The sequence below is a fragment of the Trichosurus vulpecula genome, chromosome 7 (genome assembly GCF_011100635.1).
Source record: "Trichosurus vulpecula isolate mTriVul1 chromosome 7, mTriVul1.pri, whole genome shotgun sequence".
Lineage (NCBI taxonomy): Eukaryota > Metazoa > Chordata > Mammalia > Diprotodontia > Phalangeridae > Trichosurus > Trichosurus vulpecula.
In genome coordinates, this window is record NC_050579.1 from 66,309,866 (window position 1) to 66,333,569 (window position 23,704).

A 23,704-nucleotide genomic window follows, 5' to 3' on the forward strand; every position below is an offset into this window, starting at 1 on the left:
GTGGGGAAAATGAAACAAATACAGTGCTGGCAGAGTTGTGAACTAATTCAACCATTCTATAGAACAATTTGGAACTATGTTCAAAGGACTGTGGAAACGTGTACCCTTTAACATAGCAATATCACTACTAGGTATGTTTCCCAAAAGAGATATAAAAAGGGAGAATGATCTATATGTATAAAAATTTTATAGCAGCTCTGGGAGAAAAAAAATTGAAATTGAGGGGATACCCATCAATTGGAGATAGGGTGAACAAATTGTGTCATGTAATCATGATGAGCAGGATGCTTTCAGAAAAACCTGGAAAGACTTGCATGGGTTGATGCAAAGTGAAATGTACTGGGTACAAAGTACAAAGTAACAGCAATATTGTAAGATGATCAGCTGTGAATGACTTAGCTATTCTCAGCAATACAAAGATCTATGACAACTCTGAAGGACTCAGGATGAAAAATGCTATCCATCCCCAGAGAAAGAACTGATGGTGTCTGAATACAGAGTGAAGCATACTTTTTTTTTTACTTTCTTTATTTTTCAAAGATTTTTTGTCTGTGTTTTCTTTAACAACATGACTATTATAGATATATTTTGCAGGACTACACATGTATAATCTATATGGAATTGCTTGCCTTCTCAATGGGGGGTGGGGCAGGGAGGGGGGAAGGGAGAGAATTTGGAACTCAAAGTTTTAAAAACAAATGTTAAAATTGTCTTTTCATGTAACTGGGGAAAAATTAAATACTAAATAAATATAAAAAAAGAAATTATAAAAGTATCATTCATCAAATGTGGGATTGAAAAAGATGGTGAGGGAAAAAATGGACAGAGAGTACAGTTACACTGCACTCATAGTCAATAAAAATATGTAGTAAGCAGTTATAATGTGATAAGCATTGTGATAAATGTTATGGATTTGAAAAAAAGGGCAAATATAGTCCCTGCCGCTTAAGGAAGGAGAAATATAAATAAATAGATAAGATAGAAGTTACATACAAAGTAGATCAAAATGGCTTTAGAGGGCAAGCCTCTAGTAGTTTGTGTCTGAGGAAAGTCCTTATCCAGAAAATTGCATTTGAGCTGTGTTTAAGAAGAGAAAAAGGTTAGCTGGGAGGGTAATTAAGGCATGGGGTTATCCAGTGAAAAGGCCTAAGGTGAAGGGATAGAGTAATATTTTTAAAGAATAACAGTATTGCTGGACCATAGAGTTCATTGAAGAGAATAATGTGCAAACATACTGGAAAGATAGTAAAGGGACAGGTGGCAAAGCATTTTAAATACAAGGGGAAATATTTTTTGACACCAGATATAAGGATGAGTCATTGGATTTTATTGACTAGGATGGTGACATGATTAAAGGTACACTATGTAAAAATGACTGACTGAGTAGAGGATGGATTGGAGTAGGAAGAGATTTGTGAAGGTAATTCAATTAGAAGATTATAACAATATTAAGAGGAATGAAGAGGGACTGAACTAGGTAAGTGAATATATGAATAGAGAAAAGGGAACATGTACAAGATAAGTTGTAAAAGTAAAACCATTAAGACTAGACAATGGATCAGATATGTGGAATGAATGAAAGTAAGGAGTTGAGGATGACCCAGAAGTTGTGAGCCTATGTAACTGGGAGGATGATAGTATCCTCGATAGTAATAGGAAAATTCAGATAAATCAAGGTTTGAGGAAGAAAGATACTGAATTCTATTTTGGACATGTTGAATTTGACATGTCTAGAGGACATCCAGTATAGGATGCCAAAAAGGAAGCTGCTGAGAAAGGCAGCCTTTCTTGATCCTTCTTAATTATAGCATCTTTCTTCTGAAACTAGACCAAATTGTATCCTGCCTATACTTGGTTTATATAATTTTTTTTGTATATTGTCTCCCCTTTTGGACTATGAATTCTTTGCAAGCATAGACTTTCAGTAAACATTCTTTGTATTCCAAGCACTTGGGACACTGTCTGGAATGTAGTAGGTACTCAATAAATATTTATTGACTGATTTATGGACTGACTGATTTGGGACTGGAGCTTATGATAGAGACCAGGTCTAGATATCTAGATATGTGAATCACATGCATAAGCTGAGCTCATTGAGATAATATAAGGAGAAAACAGAAAAAAAAAGAATGTAGAATAGGGGAAAGGTGGGATGTACAAAGACTCAGAGTTGTTCTAGTTTGGTAGGATCTGCCAGAGGTTTTATTTCGATGACATCAACTTCAAGAATCCTCTTTCTCCAGGTAGAAGCATCAGAATAAGACAAATTCAGCTCCATATTCCCAGTGAATCAATGGGAAAGTTTATCCATTTAGTTAAAAAAAACACTGGGTTAATCAGTAAATTTGTGTGCTGTATGTTATATCTGTGTGCATAGTCAATAAACATTTATTAAGAATCAACTATGTGCCAGGAATGATGTTTGTAGAACTGAAACCAAGCAGAGCTGCTGATGGGAAATGAAGACTCAGCATGCAGTAATGGATAGTGAACTGGCCCCAAATTCAGCACTATTTGGGTTCAAATATTTACTCTAACATATAGTGGTTTTGTGACCCTGGGCGGTAGTAGCAAAAGTTCCTCACCAGACACATCAAGAAAATCATGTGTACTTTAAAAATAAAAGATATCTTTAAATATGGCAGACAGAGTTCTGGTCTTTCATCATGGAGCAATTAATTGTCTTCAAATCTCTCCTCTTGAACGGGGTGTTTTTTGTGAGGAAGTAATAACCCTTTTGTGCCTCCAGCAACTCCTGGGGAATAATTTACCAAGTCAGGGACATGCTGATAAATGTAGGGAGTTCCTACACTGATAATTTCCTGAAAATAAAAAATCATATGATCAGAAAATCAAAAAAAAGGAACCATAGACTTTATCTGTCTCAACTTTTTGTCAAATATTTAAAGAAATTAAGGCCTAGTTACCTTAAGTGACTTGTTGTTAGTCCTTTGTTCTTAAAGAGGATCAATGATGTCAGGAAAGTGTTATCTTGACTTGCAAGTGAATTGAATTTAAGTGAGTCAGGGTTGTGCAAAGTCATTAGCCTCACTCTCTCCTCCTGAGTCATTAGGAGTCCAGTGGTAAGACATAGGTCAAGATGACTGGCTATGGCCTGGCATACTGTGGGAGACCCTGACTTTTTAAAATTAAGGTCCTTGCCAAGTCTTAGTTTGTCTAAGGAAACACATATTTAGTGATTAAAGTCTAGGTAAGAATTGAGGCAAAAGATGGTCCAGTTTGCTTTCTCAACAGAATCAATACAGTAGGGGAAGACCCTCAGGGTTTCTGGTCAAAACAGAAACAATTGCTATTTACACTCATTCAGAGCCATCAAAACACAAATAATGAGCAAGTGAGGCCTGTACTGATATCCATTATTGGCCAATCTATGAAAGCCAGAGTGATTTGGGTTTAAGGCATAGTCAAATAGCTCCATAAATTCCAATGGGTTTTTGTCAAAGCCTGGTTTTTCAGAGCTATATTTCAAGAAATCATGAATGAAAATTACATGAGACAGTGATTTACCCAAGTTCACACAGATAGAAGCACAAGTAGGTTGTGAACCCTTTTACCAATAAAGTATTCTTTTTTAAGATCCTTTATTCAATCACATCTAATATATTAAAATAACATATTACTTTCCTGTTATTGTCCCCAGGATGAAAATTGAATATTCTACATTTGATACAATATTTCAAAGATAAGAAAATTCTTGGGATATTTTTGAAGGATAATCCCTTGGCACATTTCTTTTAAAGAGGAGAAAAATTACCCATCACAAATTCAAAGTCATAATTAAGTCTTTCTTTTCTGATGTCCAAGAATAAATTGGAAAGATGACAATACTTATATTTTTACTTACTGATGTTGATTTTTGCTTAGGTGTTCATTTTACCATTCTGCAGTTTCCAGAAATACATGAATTTGATGTCAGTGGAAAAGGAGTTTCATTTGATTGAAGCCAAGTACTACCTTTATTCAATAATTAATATAATTGTTTAAATGGCAATAAATCAATTATGATAAATAGTAATCCAATTAACTGAGATTTTGCTTGTTACAGCATTAATTGTATGCTTTTAAAATATTTAAAATATTTTCTATACTAAATCAAGTGAGTATTTTGTTGCATATCTTAGGTAACTATGCATTTTATCTATATAACTTTGGATTTGAGTGCTTACATATATACAATACTTTAAAAAATTAAAACTAGCCTTAAAAATTAAACTAGCCTTGAGGTTATAGGTATTTTTAGTAGTAGTCATATGAACATATATAAATATATGTATCTATGCAAACACAAATGTTGTATCCATACACAATCAAATATATTACTTGCATATGTAATCACATGTATAAGAATGTGTGTATATTGTATGTATGTGTAAATGTACCTATAAATGCCTAAGCTGTTGTACATGGCAACTCTACACAACAATACAAAGCATTAAAAAACACAAACTTGCAACTTTCATTCCAGAAAATGTTGAATAGACCACAACTCCATCACTTATGAATCAAGTAAGACTTTATCATCCTTTATAATTCATTAGGATTCCTGTTAAACACTGGTTCAAGTATCTTCTAGGTGTTTGTTCGGCAGCAAGATAAAATGCATAGATGTATGTTGCTGTCTAATAAATCTCTTTCAAGCTTTTCACTTGCAGGGACAGAGTATTCTGACCTTGGAGAAGGGCTATAATCTTGTGTCTTTATAGAGAAGAGAAAGCAGCTTGTCAAGCACAAGTTAAACCCTAGATGGTCAGGGACTATCTAACCATTGCTTAATCTTCTTAAAATACTAAGATAAATCCTTTTATTCATTTTTATATGAACATATTTCAATTTTATTATAATTTGTGACTTTATTTAAACTAAAATAGAACAAGACAGGAGGAAAATAACACAAAATGCCAGGGAAGCAGACTCTTAAAGGAGAACTCCCCAGACAAAGGAGCTACAGGGAAGCTTGTTTTAAATCAACACCAAAAGACAAGGAGGAAAGATCAAGTCAGCAAGAACAAATTAACCCATAAAACTAAAAAGGAGGAGGTAGTAAACAGAATGCAGTGAGGTGAAAAGTGAGGTTTATTAATTGTATGTTGATTTTTCTTCCTACTGGTCCCCTCCCTTTCACCCACCTAAAAGAGACTCAAACAAGGTAACAGTCTCAGTTACTTTGCAGATATTTCATTTGTACTGAATATTTTGCTTGGTCTCAAATGTTTACTTGAATTATTGAGAATAAACTTATTCGGTGGACATGCCCCTAACACACATACACACACACACAGACACACACACACACACACATGCACGCACACATGCACACACACACACACATCTAAGTAGAGAAACACAAAATACTTGATTCATGGGATCTGGAGTAGAGATTCAATTCTGTTGCCCATATTTTTTTTTAATTTTAGGTTTATCTGAATATGCCCAGCAATAGCAAATGCAAAATAAAATGGTTAGTTTCTAATCAACATATTTTTACTTCTAATGGGTTGGGCTGGAGTATAATGACTGAAAAATCTTGATTTCCACTGAAGTAGTACTGAGATCTTTCCACTAGAGTATTTCAGAAATCTTTTTTGGATTGGATTAGATCACCCTCAACTGGACTAAATGTTCTCTGCTACTTATTAGCTGTGTGATCTTGGGCAAATCAATTAACATCTCTAAACATCAGTTTTTGCATCTTTAAAATTGGGATAATAATACCCATATTATCTACTGGACCTTTTAAGGTTATTGTGTGACTCAAATTAGATAATATCTGTTATCTTTGTAGACTTTAAAAGCAAAAGTAGCCAACAAAGAGAAATTATGTGAAAAGCTTTGCTAAAATACTAAGATATATGAACTGAGCATTTTGAGAAAATTTAGGTTATGCACCTATGCCTCAAATTAGAGATATATTTCCCAGATTAAGAAGTTGTATTTACAGAACTAGCTAATAAACTTAATTTACATAATCTCATACGATGGGTACATGCATTTAATTTGAATTAATGCAATTAAAATGAAATGATATTTTAAATTGCATTAAAAATATTTGGAGTAGTATAGCAAGACTTCTTGGCCATGACTTCTTCAGCCTTAGTGTCCCTCTCAGTCTTCTTAGCCATCTTTCCCCATTATTTCCTGTGAACTTCAATTAAAACAGGGTATCATATATGGCAGATAGGGGATAGCAGAGGAAAATGTGTGTACAGAGAAAAAAAAAAGTAAAAGTCCTGGACTGAGAGACAGAATAAAAAGGCTTCTCTTCTATTAGTTGTATTACCATAGGACTAGGTTTCCACTTCTGTAGGATGCAGAAGTACAAACTAACAGATCACTAAGGATCTTTCCAAGTTCAACATCCTAAAAACCTTTAACGGCGAGTCCTATACATACTTTTTGGGGGGCTCTAAAATCATGGTAAATGGGGAGCTGATATACAGGATAAGAACAGAGAAAGTAAGAGAACATCTATTTTTAAAAATCAATTCAAATCACTTGGACAAGACGAATTGCATCCTCAGGATGAACAAATAGGTGTGTTCACTGAGCCACTGTCAGAATTAGTTGAAAGATATATTTTTAAAAGTGGGGAAGTACTACAAGTTTGGAGGTAGGTTAATGTTGTCTTCATTTTCAAAACTGAGAATAGTACAAATTATGGCAAATGTTCTTGATTGTAATTTCAGGGGAAAAAATTAGAAGCAAGAGGAGAAAGGAAAAAGCATTCATATAGCACCTATCAAGGGCCAGGCACTCTGCTAAGTATGCCCCCCCCCCAATATTGTCTCATTTGATTCTCAGAATAACCCTGCAATTTAAGTGTGATTATTATCCACATTTTGTATTTAAGGAAACTGAGATAATCAGAGGTTAAATGACTTACTCAGGGTCACATAGCTAGTCTGAAACTACATTTAAACTCAGGTCTTCCTGACTCAAAGCCAAGTACTCTATACACTGATTAACCAGCTGTATCTTCATATCAAAAGACAATTAAAGAGATAGTAAATATCTAGAAAGGGAAGCAATAATAAAGAGCCATTGTGGTTTCATCAAGAATAGATCATGGTAGACTAAAGTAATCTCCATTTTTGATAATGTTACTAAATTGATCAATGAAAAGAATGCTATAGATATATTTTACTTAATGTGTCTCAAAACTATCATTGTTTTTCGTTATGCTTATTAAAAGAGATAAGACATGGTCAAGACCAGGAGCTTAATCTTTCTTCCTACAATAATGTATATTTTTTCAATGCAAAAAATTAAATTAAAAGAATTATAAAGAAAGTAATTACACTGGAATATATTTGAAAGATATTTAAATAGGTAAATAGAGATGATAGATAGATAGATGATAGATGATAGAACAAATGAAGTTCACAGATACTGGGTTAAAAACTCCTAGTCTAGATAATAATATAATTAGATAGATTCTGAACTTATTATATGGTTGCACTAAAAGAGTAATTCTTAATTGTTCAAAGTCAATGTGGTGAAAGGTATCTAGTAGAGTATCCCAGGAATCAATGTTTTATCCAGATCTATTTAATATTTTCACTAATGCCTTGGCTAAAACTACAGATTGCATTGTCATAAAAATTCCCACAATGCAAAGCTAAAAGGAACGAAATAGAATAGAACACTGGGTTGATTCTAAGGTGAAATTCATTATGAATGAAGGTAATTTATCATATCTAGATATAAAAAATCAACTACATGAGCAAAATATGGCAGAAAAAGGATAGATAGAGTCTCATCTGAAAAAGTTTTGGAGTTTTACTCAATAGCCAGCCCAATATGATTCAATAGTGTGATATGACAGTAGTGGGGATAGGGGGAGACGAGAGAAGTAAGAGACTGACAGAGATAGTAAGAGTTGGAGACACACACACAGAGAAGAGAGAGAGATACAGAAAGGGAGGGAGGAAGGGAGAGAGAGAAAGAGAGAAAGAGAGAGAGAGAGAGAGAGAGAGAGAGAGAGAGAGAGAATGATGCTAGGCACAGTTTTCAGGAATAAAAAAGGTTAGTCCCACTGTGTGCTGTTCTTTTCTGGTAAGTTATATTCACCTCTGGATATAAGAGTTTAAGAAGAATATCATTAAGCCAGAGAGTATACAGAGAAGGGAAATCAAGATGGCGAAGGGCCTTCAGTTCATGTTAGCTTGGAACAGAGTTGGGAGTGGGGTAGGGTGGGGGGGGGGCAGGGCACTGTAGGTATCTTGAATTATTTGAAAAGATACCATGTGTTTAGACTTGTTCTTTTTGACCACAGGGGAACAAGTCCAAAACAGTGGGTAGAAGTTACAAAGAAGTAAAATTAGGAAAAATGTCATGGGGAGAAAGAACAACAAACAGCAACTTCCTAACCATTAGACTATTCCAAAGTGGAATGGGTTGACTTGGTCGTAGTGTTGATGGGGAGGGGCAGAGGGTCTTGCTCCTTGGATGTATTCAAGATTAGCCTGTATTACTGCATGGTGGATATGTTACAGTAGTGATTCTTTTCACATAGGGGTCGAACTAGCTGTTCACTGAGCTCCCTTCCAGCGCAAATTCTGTAATTCTATGATCATAAGACATTCTTTCTATTTTATGTACTTTTTAACAAAATTTATATTTATTTGTGAAGAATCTAACATACTTCAGGACAGGGACTACAAAGGAAATAAAAGAAAGGATGGAACACTAGGCCTGGAGTCAGTAAAATCTGGATTCAAACTTAACTGACTCTGTCTTATCTGCATGACCTAGGCAAGTCCCTTAACCTCTGCATGCCTCAGTTTGTTCACCTGTAAAATGGGGATAATAATAAACCTTACATCCCAGGGTTTTTAGGAGGATTAAATGAGATGGTATTTGTAAAAACTTTTTCATACTTAAACCACTACATAAAAGCCAGCTGTAGTAGTAGTAGTAGTAGTAGTAGTAGTAGTAGTTGCAGTGTCAGTAGCAGTAGCAGCAGTAGCAGTAGCAGCAGCAGCAGTGGTAGTAGTACTAGTAGTAGTAGTAGCAGTAGTGGTAGCGGTAGCAGTAGCAGCGGTAGCAGCAGTCAGATTCTATCAGGTAGGGAATTCCTGTCTAAGAAACTCAATTAATGCAGGTAGGTACATACTCTGAGACTTATACAGGGTTGTTGAGAATAATGAGAAATTTATGTATTACTCCAGGTTCACATAGCCAGTATGTGTCAGGGGGAAGACTTAAATTCTTCATGGATCTCTATTCACTAGACCCTGTTGAACGTCTAACTTCATTTTTTAACCTGTGGAAATTTATTTCTTGAGCAACTGTTATTGCCTTCTATCATCTCTCCATTTTCTCACTATTTGAAATAATTATAAGAGTAAGAATACTTGGTTCTAAATGTATGAAAAAGATATTGTCAATTGCAGTAGATGGTTTATTCGAAGTATATGATAGGAAGGTGGCTAGGTTGCATAGTTTGGGGCCTGGAGTCAGGAAAACTCATTTTCCTGAGTTCAAATGTGGCTTCAGACACTTACCAACTGTATCTTTGTATCTTTGTCAAAAAAAAAATTGGGTCCCAAAGAGTGGAACACAATTGAAAATGACTGACTGAACACAGGATCATAGTTCTAGAATTGGAAAAGACTTCTACAGACATCTAGTCAAACCATTTTATTCCATATATTAGTAAGTAGAGATCAAAAGAGATAAAGTAATTTGCTCTATGTCGCATAGGTAGTGAATTTTATAGGTGAGATTCGAACCCAGATTCTCTACTCTTTCTGTTTTATTATGCTATCTCACTGCTAGCGATCGGCCAATACCACTTTGTTGAATTAACATGGACAAATTGTCAAAGCAAAAGTAATAATGTGGAATTTCCCTTAAAAGGTATTTGGGATGAAAATATGTTGTCATCAGCATAACACCATTTATAGGTATGAGAAGTTATATACTCATAGACAAGTTAGGACTAGATATAAAAGGGATCATGCATGCAATGATAAATTTTCAAATTATCATACCCAATATTATGGATATGATAAGTCATTATATTGCTAAGAGTGTCACACTTGAATTTGAGTGAGCTTGGGTTCAAATTCTGATATTGATTGCAATGTGATCAACCATATGTTACTTAACCACTATCAACCTCAGTTTCCTCATCTATAATTTGGGATCAACAATATCTATAGTACATGCTTCACAGGTTTTTGTTTGGATAAAATTAAATAATGTATGCAATACAAAATAATAGCAATTTCAGTTATCTATTGATCAATAAATATTTTTTAAAGAACTACTGCATTCTTGGTACCATACGAGGTGCTGGGGAAGCAAATATGAAAATCATAACTTTACTCTCAGTGATTTTATCTTTTTAAAGAAAATGATATTATTATTATCATTATCTTCCCTTTTCTCTCATGTTCTGGTTTCTGTAAAAGGAAGATCACTAGATTTTGAGTCAGAGTTGAGTTCAAATCTGTGAACTTCTCATTACCAGTCAATGTCAAACAAATCAATTCACATCTCTGGACATGAATTTGAAGTTTCCATTTAGCTCTAGATTCTATGATTATGAGTACCACCACTTTCTACATCTCCACCTTACCTAAATCCCCTTTCTCTTTCATTCCCAGCCAGTGACTGTTTTCCAGAAACTTAGGCAGATTTTAACCCCCACACCCAACACTGCACTCCTGATTGTTGAGAGATCGTCATAACTGCCTTGTCCATCTTCCTCTCATGCTGCTTTCTTTTGCTTCTCTTGCTCCAATCTGGCATTCATGTCTTGACTTTTGGGATCTGAGCTCCTTGGTAGTATGAGTGCACCATTTGTAGCTGCTCCGAACTCACTTATGATGCATTCTGGCTATCTTCCTGTCATGCCGCTAAACTCTGTCCTCTCTTTAGCAAACTGGAATGCATCTTCACTAAACAAGTGCCATTTAATGCTCTACCATTTTACCCATTTCCCCTCACAATCAAGATATTTATTCAGTCCAAATTCTTATTTTTTGAATCTCAAAACTGCACTAGGAACTTTGAGATACTCTCTAGTTGTCCCCCTCCGCTTCCTTCTTTTTCTTCTTCCTTCCTCCCTCCTTCCTCCCTCTGTCCCTCCATCCCTCCCTCCCTCTCTTCCTTTCTTTCTTTTTTCTTTCTTTCTTCCCCCCTTCCTTCCTTTCTTTTCCTCTTTCTTCCTTCCTTCCTTCCTTTCTTTCTCTTTCTTTCTTTCTTTCTTTCTTTCTTTCTTTCTTTCTTTCTTTCTTTCTTTCTTTCTTTCTTTCCTTCTTCCTTTTGTTCTTTCTTCATAGGGACAAAACTAATTCTATATAAAGCAATAATTATGTTTAAATATTGGCCTTCACCATTTTTTCTTTCCATGAATCAATTTTAGTAGCCATTTTAATTTGCTAATAGCATCTATAGAGGAAAGAATCATAATCACATTTTACAATGATATTTTAACTTTTACATATTTCAAAAACAGCAAATGGGGGTGGAGCCAAGATGGCAGCTGGAGAGCAGGGACTTGCCTAAAGCTCTCCCCCAGAAACCTCCAACCACCTATAAAAAATGTCTCTGAACAAATTCTAGAACTGCAGAACCCATGAAATAGCAGAGGGAAGTGGGGCTCCAGCCCAGGACAGCCTGGATGGTCACTGGGTAAGGTCTACTGCACTGTGCTGGGAGCGGAGCGAGGCAGAGCCCAGTGGGGGCCGCGAGCAGACCAACCAGACTGAAAGCTAGGCAGAACAGGCCTTAGCACCCTGAATCAGTGAGCTGTGGCAGTTACCAGACTTCTCAACCCACAAACACCAAAGACAACAGAGAAGGTGAGTGGGAAAAAATGTGGGAACAGAGTGAAAGCAGTTCCCAGTCTGACACTGCCCTGGGGTGGTGGAGTTGGTGCAGCTCTGAAGCTGCTTGCAGAGCTACCCTGTGGGAGGAATTAAGCAGCAGATCAGAGCAGGAGTGCAGAGCCTCCTTAGATCTGAGTCGTGGTCCTGCTTCGAAGCTCTTGGGGGAAGAGGAGCAGTGGTGTGGCAGAGCTTGCTGTGTAGAAATAGCTCTGAAAACAACAGCACAGCCCCTCAAGCTTAGGACAAAGTACTCTCTAGTCTACAAGCAGTCGTTCCCTGACAAAAAACTCAAGGGTCAAGTAGTTGGCTGGGAACATGGCCAAGCAGCGAAAATGCTCTCAATTTCAGACTCAGACTTTGGAATCTTTCTTTGGTGACAAAGAAAACCAAAACATACAGCCAGAAGACGTCAACAAAATTGAAGAACCTACATCAAAAGCCTCCAAGAAAAACATGAACTGGTCTTAGGCCATGGAAGAGCTTAAAAAGGATTTGGAAAAGCAAGTTAGAGAAGTAGAGGAAAAATTGGGAAGAGAAATGAGAGTGATGCGAGAAAACCATGAAAAACAAGTCAATGACTTGCTAAAAGAGACCCAAAATATACCTAAGAAAATAACACCTTAAAAAATATACTAACACAAATTTCAAAAGAGCTCCAAAAAGCCAATGAGGAGAAGAATGTCTTGAAAGGCAGAATGAGTCAAATGGAAAAGGGGGTCCAAAAGACCATTGAAGAAAATACTACCTTAAAAATTAGATTGGAGCAAGTGGAAGCTAGTGACTTTTTGTGAAATCAAGATATTATAAAACAGAACCAAAGGAATGAAAAAATGGAAGATAATGTGAAATATCTCATTGGAAAAACCACTGACCTGGAAAATAGATCCAGGAGAGATGATTTAAAAATTATTGGACTACCTGAAAGCCATGATCAAAAAAAAGAGCCTAGAGATCATCTTTCAAGAAATTATCAAGGAGAACTGCCCTGATATTCTTTTTTTATTTTTTTTTATTTTTAGTTTACAACACACGGTTCTACATAATTTTGAGATCCAGATTTTCTCCCCTCCCTCCTCCCTCCCTCCCTCCCCAAGATGGCATGGAATCTCATATAACTACCATGTATAACTTCACATTAAATTAATTTATATACTAGTCAAGTTGTGGAGAAGAATTATGACCAATGGAATGAATCAAGAGAAAGAAGAAACAGAACCAAAAAAAAAAAAACAAATCCAAAAATAAAAACAGAAGAGAAGAAAAAAAGGCGAGCATGAAGTGTGCCTCAATCTGCATTCGAACTTCATAGTTCTTTCTCTGGATGTAGATAGCATTCTCCATTGTGAGTCCTTTGGAGTTGTCCTTGCACCTTGTGTTGCTGAGAAGAGCGAAGTCTGTCAGGGTTGTTCCTCACTGAATCCATATATCTGTGGTTGTGTACAATGTTCTCCTGGCTCTGCTCCGCTCACTCAGCATTATGTCATGTAGGTTTTTCCAGGTTGTTGTGAAGTCCGTATCATCCCCATTTCTTATGGCACAATAGTATTCCACTACCTTCATATACCACAGCTGGTTCAGCCATTCCCCAATTGATGGGCATCCCTTTGATTTCCAAAACTTGGCTACCACAAAAAGAGCCACTATAAATATTTTTGTACATATGGGTCCCTTTCCCTCTTGTGTGATTTCTTTGGGATACAACCCTAGAAGTGGTACTGCTGGGTCAAAGGGTATGAACATTTTTATAGCCCTGTGGGCATAGTTCCAATTTACTCTCCAAAATGGCTGGATCATCTCACAACTCCACCAGCAATGTAACAATGTTCCAATTTTCCCACATCCTCTCCAGCATTTATCATCCTCCTGCTTTGTTATTTTAGCCAATCTTACAGGAGAGATGTGGTATCTAAGAGTTGTTTTGATTTGAATTTCTCTAATCAGTAGTGATTTAGAGCATTTTTCCATATGCCTATAGATAGCGTTGATTTCTTCCTCTGAAAACTGTCTGTTCATATCCTTTGACCATTTCTCAATTGGGGAATGGCTGGTAATCCTATATATTTGGCTCAGTTCCCTGTATATTTTAGAAATGAGGCCTTTATCAGAGATACTAGTTGTAAAGATTTTCTCCCAATTTTCTGCTTCCCTCCTAATTTTTGTTGCATTGCCTTTTTTTGTACAAAAACATTTCAATTTAATATAATCAAAATTATCCATTTTGCATTTTGTAATGCTCTCTGTCTCTTTTTGGGTCATGAATTCTTTTCTTTTCCATAAATCTGATAAGTAAACTATTCCTTGCTCTCCCAAATTACTTATAGTATCAGCCTTTACTCCTAAATCATGAACCCATTTTGTCTTTATTTTGGTATATGGTGTAAGATATTGGTTTATGCCCAGTTTCTGCCCTACCATTTTCCAATTTTCCCAACAGTTTTCATGAAATAGTGAATTATTAACCCAGAAGCTGGCCTCTTTGGGTTCATCAAAGAGTGGATTGCTATAGTTGTTGACTTCTCCATCTTGTATTCCTATCTTATTCCACTGATCCACACCTCTGTTTCTTAGCCAGTACCAGGTAGTTTTGATGACTGCTGCTCTGTAGTACAGTTTAATATCTGGTATGGCTAGGCCACCTTCTCTAGCCTTTTTTTTCATTAATACCCTAGATATTCTGACCTCTTGTTTTTCCAGATGAATTTTGTTATAATTTTGTCCAGCTCAGTAAAATAATTTTTTTGTGATTTGATTGGTATGGCACTTTAGGTAAAATTTAGGACAATTTAGGTAAAATTGTCATTTTTATTATATTAGCTCGGTCTAACCATGAGCAGCTGATATTTTTCCATTTATTTAGATCTGACTTTATTCGCGTAAAAAGTGTTTCATAGTTATGTTCATATAGGCCCTGGGTTTGTCTTGGCAAGTAGACTCCCAAATATTTTATAGTGTCTACAGTAACTTTGAATGGAATTTCTCTTTCTATCTCTTGCTGTTGGGCTTTGTCAGTAATGTATAGGAATGCTGAGGATTTATGTGGGTTTATTTTATATCCTGCAACTTTGCTAAAGTTGTTTATTATTTCAAGTAGTTTTTTACTTGATTCTCTAGGATTCTCTAAATAAATCATCATATCATCTGCAAAAAGTGATAATTTAGTTTCTTCTTTTCCTATTCTAATTCCTTCAATTTCTTTTTCTTCTCTTATTGCTACAGCCAAAGTTTCTAGTACCAAATTGAATAGTAGGGGTGATAATGGACATACTTGTTTCACCCCTGATCTTATTGGGAATACATCTAGCTTATCCCCATTACAAATAATGCTTGTTGATGGTTTTAGGTAGATGTTATTTATAATTTTAAGGAAGGTTCCACTTATTCCTATGTTTTCTAGTGTTTTTAATAGGAATGTGTGTTGTATTTTGTCAAAGGCTTTTTCTGCGTCTATTGAGATGATCATATGGTTTCTGCTAGTTTTGTTGTTGATATGGTCAATTATGCTAATAGTTTTCCTAATATTGAACCATCCTTGCATTCCTGGAATAAATCCTGCCTGGTCATAGTGTATTATTCTTGTGATAAGTTGCTGCAATCTTTTTGCTAATATTTTATTTAAAATTTTTGCATCAATATTCATTAGAGAAATTGGTCTATAATTTTCTTTCTCTGTTTTGACTCTTTTTGGTTTGGGCATTAGTACCATATTTGTGTCGTAAAAAGAATTTGGTAGGACTCCTTCTTCACCTGTTTTCCCAAGTAGTCTGCAAAGTATTGGAATTAGTTGTTCTTTAAATGTTTGATAGAATTCACATGTAAAACCATCTGGCCCTGGAGATTTTTTACTAGGGAGTTCATTGATGGCCTGCTCAATTTCTTTTTCTGAGATGGGGTTATTTAGAAATTTTACTTCCTTTTCTGTTAACCTGGGCAGTTTATGTTTTTGTAGATATTCATCCATATCTCTAAGGTTGTCAAATTTATGGGCATACAATTGGGCAAAATAATTCGTAATTATTGTTTTGATTTCCTCTTCATTAGAGGTGAACTCACCCTTTTCATTTTTGATACTGTTAATTTGATTTTCTTCTTTCTTTTTTTTAATCAAGTTGACCAAAGGTTTATCAATTTTATTGGTTTTTTCAAAAAAACAGCTCTTTGTTTTATTTATTAATTCAATTGGTTTCAGTTTTATTAATCTCTCCTTTCATTTTCAGTATTTCTAATTTGGTATTTAATTGAGGGTTTTCCATTTGCTCTTTTTCTAGCTTTTTCAGCTGTATGCCCAGATCATTGATCTCCTTTATCTCTAATTTATTCATGTAAGCATTTAGGGATATAAAACTTCCCCTACGAACTGCTTTTGCTGCATCCCATAAGCTTTGGTATGTTGTTTCATTATTGTAATTCTCTTGAATGAAGTTATTAATTGTTTCTCTGATTTGTTCCTTGGTCCACTCATTCTTTACAATTAGATTATTTAGTTTCCAATTAATTTTTAGCTTATGTCTTCATGGTTCTTTGTTACAAATAATTCTTATTGCATCATGATCTGAAAAGTGTGCTTTGACTACTTCTGCCTTTCTGCTCTGGATTGTGAGGTTTTTATGCTCTAGTACATGGTCAATTTTTGAGTATGTGCCATGTACCGCTGAGAAGAAAGTATATACCTTTTTATCCCCATTCAGTTTTCTCCAGAGGTCTATCATATCTGCTTTTTCTAAAATTCTGTTTACCTTCTTAACTTCTTTCTTATTTATTCTGAGATTAGGTTTATCAAGTTCAGAAAGGAGGAGGTTGAGGTCTCCGCAATATATTTTACTCCAGCCTTTTACCTTTACCCTGTGTGTATCCCCCTGTTTCAAATGTGTTTCTTGTAAACAGCATATTGTAGGATTATGGTTTTTAATCCATTCTGCCATCCGCTTCTGTTTTATGAGAGAGTTCATCCCATTCACGTTCAGAGTTATGATTTCTATCTGTGTCTTTTTCTCCATCCTATTTCCCCCTGTTTATGCTTTTATTTCTCCCTTTCCCCTTCTCCTCCTCAACAAAGTTTTGCTTTTGACCACCGCCTTCCTCAGTTTACGCTCCCTCTTTATTCCCCTCCCTTATCTTACCATTTCCCACTTGCTACTTCTCCCCTCCCTTCTGACCACCCCCTTCCCTTCCCCCCCCACCTTCCCCTCCTACTTCCCATAGGTCAAGTTAGATTTCTAAACTTATCAGGGTATGTTATTCCCTTCTTGAACCAGATCAGATGACAGTGAAGCTCAAATACTGCTCTTCTCCCTCCCTTCTTCCCCTCTACTATAATATGTTTTTGTGCCTCTTCATTTGGCATAATCTACCCTTTTCTACTACCTCCTTACCTCTTCTATCATAGCCCTTCCTTTACATCTCTTACTTATGTTTTTTATCTTTACATCAATTAATTTATACAGGCATTCACAATCTATGTGTATCCCTTTCAATTGTCATAATAGCTGTACCATTCTCAAGACTGACATATATATGTATATATATAAAACATACATAAGATGATATAATCCCACATAAAGATGCAACCACCTGCCCTTATTGGTTAATAAAGTTTGTGGGGGTTTTCCCCCCTGGTTACCTTTTTATGTGTCTATTGAGTTCTGTATTTGGAGATCAAATTTTCCATAGAGTTCTGGCCTTTTCATCAGGAAGGTCTGGAATTCCCTTATTTCATTGAATGTTCATCTCCTTGCCTGCAAAATTATGCTTAGTTTTGCTGGGTAGTTGATCCTTGGTTGTAGTCCCAGCTCCTTTTGCCCTTTGGAATATCATATTCCAGTTTTTCCTGTCTTGTATTGTGGAAGCTGAGAGATCCTGCGTGATCCTGACTGTAGTTCCACGATATTTGAATTGCTTCTTTTTGGCTGCTTGCAGTATTTTCTCCTTGATTTTATAGTTCTGAAATTTGGCTATAATATTTCTTGGTGTTTTCAGTTTGGGATCTCTTTCAGGGGGTGATCGTTGAATTCTTTCAGTGATTATTTTGTCCTCTGGTTCTAGGACCTCTGGGCAGTTGTCTTTGATAATTTCTTCGAAGATACTGTCAAGGCTCTTTTTTTCATCGTGGATTTCTGGTAGACCAATAACTCTTAAATTGTCTCTCCTGGATCTATTTTCCAGGTCAGTTGTTTTTCCAAGCAGATACTTCACATTTTTTTTCTATTTTTTCCTTCTGTACATTTTGTTTTACTATTTCTTGATGCCTCATAGAGTCATTAGCTTCCACTTGCTCAATTCTAATTTTTAATGAGTTGCTGTCTTCATTTTGCTTTTGAGTTTCCTTTTCCAATTGGTTGATTTTACCTCTCAGGGTGTCATTTTCTCTCTCTAGATTCTGAATCCCCGTAGCCATTTCGCCAATCTTTTATTCCATATTTTCTTTTAGCTCTCTAATTTGGTTTTTAAAATCCTTCTTTAGCTCTTCCAGCAGTGCTTTTTGGGCTAGAGACCAGTTCACATTACCTTTTGAGATACCAGTGTCATTGCTGTCTACTTCCACATTGGTGTTTTGATCCTGCCTGTCTCCATAAAAAGAATCTATTGTCCTTGTTTTTTTTTGTGTTTTTCTTCATGTTGGTTTGCCTTTTCCTGGTTTTACAACAAATTTCTGCCTTTTGGGCTCAGGGCTCTCTGTCCCAGCTTTCTTATTCTGGGTGTTGTGAGTCTAGAATTATAGCCTTCAGTTTCATGAGGTGTGAGGGAGGGGTCTGGCTCCCTGACGTCTCACTCCCTATGGGTGCTCTCCTGCACTGTTGCTTTTCAGCAATGGTCTCAGCTGTTTGTTGTTTGAGCTGATGTCTGGGACTTCCCCTGGGGGAGCAAGATTATGCCTGGGCTCCTGGTGTTGACCCCTGCCAGCTCTGCCCCTCTGGGACTAATGAACTTCTACTATTTGACCACTGAAGCCCCACTTCTTTCTCCTCTGTTCAAGCGTTCTTTTTTTTTTTTCCTGAGGAATTCTCTGGGTGAGGGGGGGAGAGATTAGAGCCATTTACCTGGCCATTATGTCTCCCGGAAGCCGCGTTTCATTCCTTTGGGCTGCAAGACTCAGGAGTCGGCCGGTGGCGTTGCGCTGCCTCTTGTCGCCTGCACAGACTGCCGTCCTGTGTTGGGAGGCCTGGGGATCTCCACCGATTTCGGGTGCCCAGCTTTCTCTCAGCCTGTCTCCCACGTGTATTTCCTGGCCAGCCACTTCCACTTTGGTCTGGAGTACCTCCGCACACAGAGCACTCTCCAAGCCTACAGATTCATGCCTTCGGCCTTTCAGACTCTCCCGGCTTGGAAATTTGCCGCACGCAGACTGCTCGCGGTTTCTAAGTCCCTCAGATCTGCTCAAATTCACTTTTTTATAGGAATCTGACAGACCTTGTGAGAGAGCTCCGGTAAGATGCTGTTTTCATGTGGCCATCTTGACTCCGCCCCCCCAAACTGCCCTGATATTCTAAAGCCACAGGGTAAAATAGAAATTGAAAGAATCCACAGATGGCCTCCTCAAAAAGATCCCCCCCAAAAAGCTCCTAGGAATATTGTCACCAAATTCCAGAGCTCTCAGATCAAGGAGACAATACTGCAAGCAGCCAGAAAGAAACAATTTGACTATTGTGGAAACACAATCAGGATAACACAAGATCTAGCAGCTTCTACATTAAGGGATCGAAGGGCTTAGAATGATATTCTGGAGGTCAAAGGAGTTGGGATTGAAACCAAGAATCACCTACCCCAGCAAAACTGAGTATAATACTCCAAGGCAAAATATGGATTTTCAATAAAATAGAGGACTTTCAAGCTTTCTCAGTGACAAGACCAGAGCTGAATAGAAAATTTGACTTTCAAACACAAGAATCAAGAGAAGCATGAAAAGGTAAACAAGAAAGAGAAATCATGAAGGACTTAATAAAGTTGAACTATTTTGTTTACATTCCTACATGGAAAGATGATGTGTATAATTCATGAAACCTCAGTATTAGGGTAGCTGAAGGGGAATACACACACACACACACACACACACACACATATATATATATATAATACATATTATATTATATATATTGTATATATATACTATATATACATATATATGTGTATATATATAGACAGAGGGCACAGGGTGAATTGAATATGAAGGGATGATATCTAAAAAAATAAAATCAAATTAAGGGATGAGAAAGGAATATATTAGGAGAAGGAAAAAGGGAGAGATTTAATCAGGTAAATTATCTCACATAAAAGTGGCAAGAAAAAGCAGTTCATTGGAAGGGAAGAGGAGGCAGGTGGGGGGAAATGAGTGAATCTTGCACTCATCAGATTTGTCCTGAGGAGGCAATAGCATACACACTTAATTGGGTATCTTTTCCCCACAGGAAAGAAGGAAGAAAGAGATAAAAAAAGGGGATGATAGAAGGGAGGGCAGATAGGGGGAGGCAGTATTCAAAAGCAAACACTTTTGAAAAGGGACAGGGTCAAGGGAGAAAACTGAATAAAGCGGGGAAGGAGTCAAATATAGTTAGTCTTTCACAACATGAGTATTGTGGAAGGTGTTTGCATAATGATACACATGTGGCCTATGTTGAATTGCTTGACTTCTAAGGAAGGGGGGTGGGGAGGCAAGAGGGGAGAGAATTTGGAACTGAAAGTTTTAAAAGCAGATGTTCAAAAAGAAAGTTTTTACATGCAACTAGGAAATAAGATACACAGGCAATGGGCATAGAAATCGACCTTGCCCTACAAGAAAGTAAGGGAAAAGGGGATGGGGAAGAGTAGGGTGACAGAAGGGAGGGGTGACTGAGGAACGGGGAAATCAGAATATATGCCATCTTGGAGTGGGAGGGGAGGGTAGAAATGGGGAGAAATTTTGTAATTCAAACTCTCATGGAAATCAATGCTAAAAACTAAAAATATTAAATAAATAAATAATGAATAAAGTTGCTTCCGTCCTCCCACAAAAAACCCAGCAAATAAGTCCAAGTATAATTAATTTTGTCATTACACACACATACACGTGTGTGTGTGTATGTGTGTGTGTGGGTGTGTGTGTGTGTGTAGACTTACAATTTGGAAATAGATAAGTGGCAATAAGACTTGAAAAATGGGGTTATTTGCTCACTGCTGGTAACCATACAATTTGGCTCAGTGATGGATCAAACATTAACTAAGTTCATTAGAGAAAGCACCCACAGTTCTATATTTAAATAACAGAGTGGTACCATGCTGCCTCTGCTTGTCTTTGGAACAACTGTAGGTTGTGGCAGGTGGTACCAAAGGTCAAAATTATGACTGGCAAGGAGAATCCCAAAGGACAACATTTTTCTACTTTGAGACAAAAATAGCAGGCGTAGAATGTTGAATCTGGACTCAAAATGGCCAGAGTGCTAATCATACCTCAGACAATAGCTGTATTGACCATGGGCAATTTTCTTAACTTCCTCATGTTCAATTTCCTCATCTGAAATATGGGATTAATATTAGTAGCACTTCCCTTACTATGTAATTATAGGCATGAAATGAGATAATGTATGGGAGAACTCTGCAAACTTAAAAAACAGTATTGTACAGGAAATGTCAATTATTAACATTTTAGATGTGATACATTAGAAAGAATACTGGATTTTAGAGTCAGAGAACTAGATTAAAATCCTAGCCTTTCAATTTATTTCTGGTGTGACAATGAGCAAGTCACTTAATTCTCAGTTTCCTGATCTATAAAACTAGAGAGTTACACTAGATGGCCTTTTAGGCCCCTTTTACCTATAAGTTTATGGCATTATGGCAATGTACATCTTCTACACACACACACACACACACACACACACACACACACACACACACACACATACACACACACACCCCTAATGAATATATTTCATTGCAGGATAAAAGTAAAGTTAAGAAAAGTTGTGCTCAGCACTAAGTACTAAGATCTTATCACTTGCTAACCAAATGTGTAATCTTGTATTTACTTCATAATACACAAAACTTTAGTTCAAAGATAATTATGGGTGCACAAACCATACCCATTATTTCAAAAAGTTGGCATAGTCCTTAGGGTTTAGAGGGCAAGTTAGAATCCATTGTATTCTCTATACCAATGGAGATCTGGGAAGACTTTCTGGAAGTTAGTTGCCTGTTTGAAGGAAGAGAGGAGAGGATATCTAGCATCATTGGGCAGCATTTGTGTGTATGTGTTTGTCACTTGTGGTGGTAGGGAGGGGAGAATGATTCATATCTCTCTTACGGTACCATTGCTTCCCTCCTACACATAGCAGTGTTGATTATTTAGTAAATCATAATATGACTGCCCTCCTCTGATGCTAAACAATCTAGCAGAATGTGCTCTCTGTTCGGAAGATGAATATTTTGCTTTTGCGAACATGTAGGATTCGGAAGACTTCTGATCTTTCATTGATATGCATGTGGTGATCAGCCAGGTGTAATAACTTGATTCCACTGAGTATACAGTTGATATTTTGCGGTCAATTTAGAAACCTAACTAAATTGGAAACACATTATAGATCTTGATAATATGAAAACAAAATTAGAGTTTCAATATGTGAAATGTGAGAAAACTACCATTGATAGAAGCCGTGAATTTGAATCCTCTGTGTATTAAGCTGTACACCATATTATAGATCTAGCATAAATTACCTAGGCTGTAGGTAGGAAAGCCTGTGGATGTTATTAAACTGAAAACCTCTTTCATTTTAAGAATGAGCTTCTAAAGAAAGTCACCAAGTGACCTCTTCTCTTGTTATCTTTTATTAACTATGGAAATGTACAAAATTAGAGCTATTTTGGATTTCTACCTTATTTTAATTATTTTATGAGTTTTTTGCTTGCTAAATTGCCTCTAAATATCATTCAGTGAGGATAACTTCACTTAACATTAACTGAGTTGGATTCTAGATTCATTCCACTAAGTGACATTCAAGAGACTCAGGTTCAACTTCAGTGCTCCAGTTCTTAGCACAACGCATGACACATGAAAGGTGTTTAATAAATGTTTTTGATTGATTAGTGATGAATTGAATTCGCATATCTGACACTAAATAGCTTTATAACATTTGACAATGTACAAAGGGTATATTCCTTACCTAACCTAATTTCTGATGGTATACTAAGGATCAAAAAGGACAAACATGAATGTCTATAAAAGTATAAAGCAGTTTCCTTGTGAATATTATGATCTTAACTTTGATTTGATTAATAAGATAATATTCTGATATTTCTGTGATTTCATAGATATATGTAATCCTTTCACCAACATGACTCACAATAAACCAATGCCCATCTGTTCCATAAGATATTTGACCATTTGTGTGCTCTCAAGGATTAGCTTTTGAGATTAGCCCATTTACACATTCAAATCATATCACCATCTGCCTACTTTCAGGTACCGCCTTCTGTATCAGTAAGGCAAAATTCATGACCTCTGAGAGGACCTCGAGTATGCCTGAATAGTTCAGAATCTCGAAGTACAAGGAATTATCTAGGTAGAAGGCAGAGGAAGTACAAGATTTATTTAGACTCCAAAGGATCAGATTCAAGGACCAAAGCCTCCAATTTGGAATATTGTGGCAATAATATTCCAAAACTGGTAAGCCCACCTCACTATAGTAACAAGGAGATTATAACAAAATATTATAGCAGGAAACCAAACCATACTTGTGCTTCCTCTCGATGCTAGGGCCCTCTTATAAGAAGATCACTCATGAATTCTCTCTGCTCAGCACTGTCTCCTGCATCTCTGCTGACTCTGAGTTCCTTGACCTCCACAACTCCCTCTTGTTTTCAGCGCTCTCTGCTCTGTACAC